Source organism: Sminthopsis crassicaudata, chromosome 2, assembly GCF_048593235.1.
Source record: "Sminthopsis crassicaudata isolate SCR6 chromosome 2, ASM4859323v1, whole genome shotgun sequence".
Classification (NCBI taxonomy): domain Eukaryota; kingdom Metazoa; phylum Chordata; class Mammalia; order Dasyuromorphia; family Dasyuridae; genus Sminthopsis; species Sminthopsis crassicaudata.
The window spans coordinates 144,474,842-144,483,279 of NC_133618.1; the positions used below are offsets into that span (position 1 = coordinate 144,474,842).

At 36.7% G+C, this 8,438-nt stretch overlaps 1 protein-coding gene across 1 annotated transcript in view; it reads left to right on the top strand.

The window, feature by feature from the left end:
• Positions 1 to 8,438, top strand: part of XKR6 (XK related 6) — a 356,255-nt gene that overhangs the window by 103,800 nt on the left and 244,017 nt on the right. The window lies entirely within an intron of this gene.

Consider the following 8,438-nt stretch of genomic DNA (forward strand, 5'->3'; position numbering starts at 1 on the left):
GACAGGCAATACCATACATTTTACATGTGTTACAATATAGTCTAGGTACAATACATGTGTGCGAATATCATTTTCTTGTTGCACAATAAACATTAGAATCCGAAGGTACATGCAACCTGGGCAGACAGATATTAGTGCTAACAATTTTCATTCCCCTCCCAGTGTTTCTTCTCTGGGTGTAGCTACCTCTGTCCATCATTGATCAACTGGAAGTGAGTTGGATCTTCTTTATGTTGAAGATTTCCATCTCCATCAGAATACATCCTCATACAGTATTGTTGTTGAAGTGTACAGTGATCTTCTGGTTCTGCTCATTTCACTCAGCATCAGTTGATTTAAGTCTCTCCAGGCCTCTCTATATTCCTCCTGCTGGTCACTTCTTACCGAGCAATAATATTCCATAACCTTCATATACCACAATTTACCCAACCATTCTCCAACTGATGGACATCCATTCATCTTCCAGTTTCTAGCTACAACAAAAAGAGCTGCCACAAACATTTTGGCACATATATGTCTCTTTCCGCTCTTTAGTATTTCTTTGGGATATAATCCCAGTAGTAGCGCTGCTGGGTCAAAGGGTATGCACAGTTTGATAACTTTTTGGGCATAATTCCAGATTGCTCTCCAGAATGGCTGGATTCTTTCACAACTCCACCAACAATGTATCAGTGTCCCAATTTCCCCACATCCCCTCCAACATTTGTCATTATTTGTTCCTGTCATCTTAGCCAATCTGACAGGTGTGTAGTGGTATCTCAGAGTGGTCTTAATTTGCATTTCTCTGATCAGTAGTGATTTGGAACACTCTTTCATGTGAGTGGATATAGTTTCAATTTCTTCCTCTGAGAATTGTCTGTTCATATCCTTTGACCATTTATCAATTGGAGAATGGTTCGGTTTCTTATAAATTATGGTTAGTTCTCTATATATTTTGGAAATGAGACCTTTGTCAGAACCTTTGTTTTTAAAAATATTTTCCCAATTTGTTACTTCCCTTCTAATCTTGTTTGCATTAGTATTATTTGTACAGAAACTTTTTAGTTTGATGTAATCAAAATCTTCTATTTTGTGATCAATAATGATCTCTAGTTCTCCTCTGGTCATAAATTCCTTCCTCCTCCACAAGTCTGAGAGGTAGATTATCCTCTGTTCCTCTAATCTATTTATTATCTCCCTCTTTATGCCTAAATCATGGACCCATTTTGATCTTATCTTGGTATATGGTGTTAAGTGTGGATCCATATCTAATTTCTGCCATACTAATTTCCAGTTTTCCCAACAGTTTTTTCCGAATAATGAATTTTTATCCCTAATGTTGGAATCTTTGGGTTTGTCAAAGATTAGATTGCTATAGATGTACCCTTTTTTGTCCTTTGTATCTAATCTGTTCCACTGATCTACCGGTCTATTTCGTAGCCAATACCAAATGGTTTTGGTGACTGCTGCTATATAATATAGCTTTAGATCAGGTACACTTAGACCACCTTCCTCTGAGTTTTTTTTCATTAGTTCAGTGGGAACATATATTGCAAACCAAATTTCTTTACTGAGAGCTGGTTTCATCCTTGGCTGCAAAATGCCTGTGTTTTAGTGAATAGAACTCATTTAATTATTCTTTTATTCAAGTGTCTAGGTGTTATGTTAATGTTAATGTTAATTTATGATATCAGATATCACCCTACCAGTCTTTTTCCTCAAACTGAAGGTCCAATTGCCCACTATGGGATTACTTCATAGTATTCTTAGATATTACATTCTTCTCTTATCAATCCTGGTGATTATAATTTATCCTTGCATTTTTGCAAGGAGATCACTTATGGGTTGTGAGCAATTTTTTTTAAAGCCTCTTGGGGGTTTATACTGTTATATTTTTCTGATCATGGGAGCTTTGTCTCTGTATGTTCCCTTGGGACTTCTGGCTTTTAATTTTTTCATGTTCTCTATATTAGCTTCCAGAGAACAAAGAGTCTTCAGGTTAAATGTTTACCTTTTAAGTTTACTGAGATAAATCAGTCTACACAAAGATCATCTTTGACGCCTATATCATGGCAGCTTTCTTTAGTATAAAGAAAAATCACATTTACTCATCTTTGAATTCTATTACATATGGGGCCAGTTTATTTTATGTTAATTATAAATGCAAATAGTCTGCCTGGGAGAAGTCCAAAGCATGTAAAACAGATGAATTTTACTGGCAAGACAGTGTCCCTTACAAGTAACAACCAATCAAACCATGGCCAGTGGACATGCTCTGTTCTTTCCAGAGAGGAATCCTTTTCTTTGGTAGAAACCTAAATTCATTCTGTTTCTGCTGTCATGTAAGGGGTTGAGGGTTTCCCAATGAACAGCTTGATCTCAAGAGCTCCCAGAAGTCTCAAGAATTGGCCCTCATCCTATTGAGACTTTTTTGTCTAAGAGCAGTATCCCATTTTCCTGGTCTGATTTGGTGATTGTTTTTTTATCTCTTCTAAGGACAGTGGAACAATAATCATATTGCTGGTCTTATTTCTTTGAGTTTTGAAATGTAAAAACAGTTTCAAGAAATAAGATCGTGAGTGGTGTTCCTCAGATCTACTTGCAACTCAGACTCCTATTATATCATCCATATAACACGATAGAAAATGTTTTCCTTACAATGTAAATGCCACAGACATTACCATTCTATTTTATATGGAAGGAAAATGAAACTCCAAGAGTTGGTGATACCTTGCCATAGGTCATATAATCAGTCATGCAATCAAAATTTTAAAAATGCCTGCTATGTGTCAGGCTTTGGGACTAAGTATTGAAGTTGGGATTTGAATTCATATATCTTTTGATTCCAAGTCTCATCTTTATCCCATCTTTCCACTGTACTTTTCCTGAAATTATACCTGGAAAAATCTTTGGTGTAGAAAAAAACCTTTGCTTGACTTACTGATGATATTCTACCTTAAACCAATTCAACTTGTCAAAACACACCTGGCCAATTGCCTACAATGATAGGGAACTATAATAAGTCTTGGCCCTTTAGTCTGTGTTTTTATTAACATCATTGCTCATGCTTGGGGAATAACTGGGTGGTTATTATTTCCAATCCCCAAAGGCTAGAGCCCAGAAAGCCCTGAGTTCAAACATGACTTCAGATACTTACTAGCTGTGACTCTGGACAAACTACTTAGCTTTTGTCTGCCTCAGTTTCCTTATCTATAAAATGGGGATAACATCACCCATCTTCCAGGATTATTATGACAATAAAATTTGATAGTAATTTAAAAGCACTTAGAAAAGTGTATAGCATACAGTAGATGCTATATAAATGTTTAGTTATCATAACAATGATGATGATAATAATGAAGATCCTTTACTCCCTGCTGAAATCTATCCTTTTTATATACAGTAGGATATTAATGTAGGCTGAGATCAACAGTCATTCAAGTATTTATTAAGTCTCTTTGTGTGCAGAACATTTATATAGAGAATTAGGCACTTGTGCCTACAAAAAAAGCCCCACAAAAACCCAAACAGGTATCACAAAACAAAACAAAGCAAAACAAAAAAAACCCAACTACTTAAGACATAATCCCTGGTGGCAGCTAGGTGGGGCAGTGGATAGAGCACCAGCCCTGAATTCTGGTGGATCCTGGTCTCAGACACATAACACTTCCTAGTTGTGTGACCCTGGGCAAGTCACTTAATTCCAGCCTCAGAAAAAGGGGGGGAAAAAAAAAGACATAATCCCTGGCCTACCAAGAGAATAGTAAGAGAGCTAAGACAAGTGTTTGAATAGCTATCATAGGAAGCAGTACAAGTTATGAGCTATATAATTGACAAAAATAAACAGAAGTTCAATTGGAAGAGAGGTTTTTAAGACATTTGAAGTTGGCTCATCTCACTTTGACTTTCTTTTCCTTAAGCTTGGTCTGAAATCATTGATCTGGAGGATGGAGACTCATCCTCATCGTAGTAAATTCAGATCCTGACATGAATTTCTTTTTCATTTCCATGCTTAATGGAATCATTGGGAAACACAATGATTGGAAAGCCAAATAAAAATAATTGTCCCATATTAACTTGTTAGCTAACATTAATTCAAAGTATCCCAAAAGTCTTACTGCAGTTTAAAGCTAGTCTGAGCTGTAAGTTTGAAGCTTTAAACTCCATTAAGAATTTTGGGACACTCTATAGCACTAAAATTTTGCAAAGAACTTTTGGGGCTATTAATGAGCCCTATTTTGTAGATGGGAAACTAGGCTGAAGAGAGTTTGTCCAGATTCACACAGGCACTAAGTGTCTTGAGGCCCTATTTGAACTTGGAGTGGATTGTAAGTCCCTCAGGTCTTTCCAACTCTAAGGCTGCCATTCTACACGTTGTGTCACGTTCTGCCACTCAATGGCTGGGGTAACAAAGGCATAGCATTTAGAGTCAGACCCGAATTTGGCACCCAGTGCTGTTATTTCTTGCGGTTCAATAAATTGGGAATTAGGGGACATAGCTATGCCTTTAATTAGCTACAATTAAGCAATTCACTTTGCCCATCTGGGCCTCAATTTTTCCATCTGTAAAATGACGTTAATCTTGATGATCTCTAGGGCAGCAAAGTAGCACACAATAGATAGTATTCTTGGGTTGGAGATAGGAAAAATTGAGTTTAAATCCTACTTCAGACATGTACTAGCTGTGTGATCCTGGACAAAATCACTTAGTCCCGTTTGCCTCAGTTTCTTCATCTTTAAAATGAATTGGAGAAAGAATGGCAAACCACTTTAATATCTTTGCCATGAAAAACTCAAAATGACTTCTAAGATGTCTTCTATCCCCAAAGTTCTGATTTTATGAATGCTAAAGAAAATGCCAAGCCAGAAGCCTTCCTTTCCTTCCTAAGTATTATAGTTAATGACTGCAAAACTCTTTTATAGCTGTTCTCTTTAGTACTTTGAGGTAAGGAAGGGAAGGGCACATTTTTTTTTTTACAAATATTTAAAAATTTTCCTTATTTTACAAATGAGGAAGATTATTAGAAGGAGCCTTGCTCAGGACTACTGCTTATAAATGGAGCCAAGAATTTGAGTAGTCTGCCTGTTGTCCAATATTATGAAATTTATTATACTAGGCTTTCTCTCACTTTAGGAAACTGTTTCTATGGCCCAATCTAGCCTTGTTAAAAAGGGATGAATTGTGGAACCTGCCTCCCTGGAGAGTTGTAATAAGAGCAGGGCTGATGCCCATCTGGCAGGGGGATGAACTCTCTAACCTTTGAGATGCATGGGATTACTCACTTATCATTTGAGGTATCTTTGGTGTTAAATCTATTCTGGGGAGCCATTCATTTATTTTGTTTCCTCTATCAAAGACAGATTGGACCCACTGCATTTATATTTGAAGTTTCACCTTTCACTGTTGAGTCAGTAAGGTCTAAAAAAGAGCAGATATCTGAGGAGGCCACAGGAGACCTCAATTGTAGTCTTCACTTTGCCATTGATTCACTCTGCAACCCGAAGTTAGTCATTTAACCCCTTTATAGTAAAGCTTTTTGGTCCTCACATTTTTAGATTTTTAGATTTTAGATTTAGATTCATTTAATGCTTAATTATATGACAGTGCTAAGTATTTTCTAGGTATACAAATACAAAAAATAAGCCCACAAAGGGCTTGTAGTCTAACAAGATAAGACAATACATATACAAGTGTGATGGCCAAGGAAGGGGGTTTTGAACTTTGAAATCACAAAAAATGGGAGTGCAGTCAGAGCAAATGATTAACATGCCCTTCTCAGGGATGGTAGTATAGAACTAATTATTATTCCCAGAGAAAGAGGTAGAAAATGAAGTTCAGAATAGGTGTGTAGTGCAGGAATATATGAATAAATGGTATATATGGGTATAGCCTGGGAATCTGGGGGCTAACTAGATATGCTGAAATCTAATTAGGTAGGAGAGTACACTACTAGAGAAAGAGATGGAGAATTGAACAAGTCATCTGACCTCTTGGGGTCTCGCTGATATCCTATATAAAATGAGAGGGTTGAACTGTGCATACCCTTTGATCCATCAGTGTTAGTACTGGGCCTGTATCCCAAAGAGATCATAAAAAAGGGAAAATTCCCATGCAAAAATGTTTGTGGCAAGTCCTTTTTGTGGTGGCAAGAAACTGGAAAGTAAGTGAATGCTCATCAGGTGGAGAATGGCTGAATAAGTTATGTTATATGAATGTTATGGAATATTATTGTTTTGTAAGAAACGACCAACAGGATGATTTCAGAGAGACCTGGAGAGACTTACATGAACTGATGCTAAATGAAGTGACTGGAACCAGGAGATCATTGTACATGGAAACAACAAGATTATGTGATTATCAATTCTGATGGACATGGATCTTTTCAACAATGAGGTGATTGAGGCCAATTTTAATAGACATGATAGAAAGAGCCATCTGCATCCAGGAAAAGAACAATGGGGACTGAATGTGGATCACAACATAGTATTTTCACCTTTTTTGTTTTTGTCCGCTGCTTGCTTGTTTTTTTCTTTCTCATTTTTCCCCCTTTTGATCTGACTTTTCATGTGCCGCATGATAAATGTGAAATTATGTTTAGAAAAATTGCACATGTTTAACCTATATTGGATTACTTGCTGTTTAGGGGAGGGAGGGAGTGTAAGGAGGGAGTAAGATTTGGAATACAAGATTTTGTAAGGATTAATGTTGGAAACTCTCTTTGTGTGTATTAAAAAAATAAAAAGCTATTATCATAAAAAATAGATTTGTCACTCCATTGTTACATAAAGCAGCCTGGCTAGAACAGAATTTTTCATTCCCATTAGGATTCCTTTTGTTAATTACATCTTGATGTGATCAGGAAATGATTCTGATGATCTCTGGCCAATGGTCTCATTCCCCAGAATATTAAAAGCCCATTGTTGTTGAAGGTATCATTTGATACTAGAAATTAGGATAACTTTGTGACTCTGGACACATCACTTAAACCTATTTGCTTCAGTTTATTCATCTGTAAAATGAACTGGAGAAGAAAATGGCAAACTACTTCGGTATCTTTGCCAAGGAAATAGCAAATGGGATCTGGAAGAGTTGAACATGAACATGAACAACCACAATTAGATGGTAGGAATTCCATTTGGACTGCATTGATTTGTTGTCATTCTTCTATTCTGGAAAAGTGTTCTTTACTTGTCTGCACTACCCAAGTTTAGACCCTTCTCACTTTACTTTAGAATATCCCAATAGTCTTCTAATTAGAATTATTATATTCTGTGCTTTTAGTCTTTCTATACTCCATTCCATGCTCTACAATCAAGTCAATTAAGCCAAAATTTGTAAAGTGCTTGAGTATGCCAGCCACTGTGCTATACAGTTTGAATACAAATAGACAAATACAAAATCACTGCCCTCAAGGACTTATATTCAAACTGGGGAAGACAGCTCTTAAAGGAAGCTGAAAGAGAAGAGAACAATGTAAAGGAGAAAGTCTAGAAATTGTCCAAATAGTCTTGTTAAGATACATATCTGGACAGGTCACTCTCCTATTCAAAAACCTGAAGTGATCCCTTATTTTTTTATTAAAAAAAAATTCTAATCTTTGTATTTAAGGTTGTGCACAATCTGACCACAACTTTGTATTGCTAACCATATTTCACGCAACATTAGCCAAATTAGACCACACAAACTCAACATACACTCTTCTGCCACCAGGCATTGGTCTCATGTCCTCTACAAGTGAAGAGTGTTCCTCTTTCTTAACTCCAGTTTTCAGAATCCTCATCTTCCTTCAAGGTTTGACTAAGGAGCCATGACTTCTGTAATGCCTTCCCCAATGTCTCTACTCCCATTTAATGAGCTTTCCCACTTCAAATTAGCCTATATTTTATTTTGTGAGCTTTAGAAATCTACCCCAGGACCCCATTAGATTGTAAATTCCTTTGTGGGGGGGGAAGAAGGCTGTCTCATTGCTGTTCTGTTTCCCACTATCTAGCAAGGAGTCTCAAAGCTTGACTCCTTTGTTGAAGTTTGTTGAAGTAGAATGAAATGATAAAAACTTAACTTTCACACTTAAAAAACAAAACAAAAACAAACAAACAAACAAAAAAACCCCAAAACATCCAATTTCAAAATAACTCCTCCAAAAGAAAAAATCATGCTTAAAAATGGGTGCCTCCAAGAAGTAAACCCTGCTTTCTCCTTTTTCTGGCCCAAATGACTGTGGAAAGTCTGAGAGGAATATCTGCCACTCTTTCTCCAACTGACCTGTTTGAAATATTTTGGATTCTCAATTAAGATCCACCATTGAAACCTCTATCATAATAATAGGCCAATCCAATCAAATTAACATTTATTAATGTGTCTGCCAGACATTATGTTAAGTGCTGGGGTACAATTAATAAAGAGGATGATACTCCTTGCCCTCAGGGAGCCTAGTCTAATGGGGAAAACTGATGGGGGA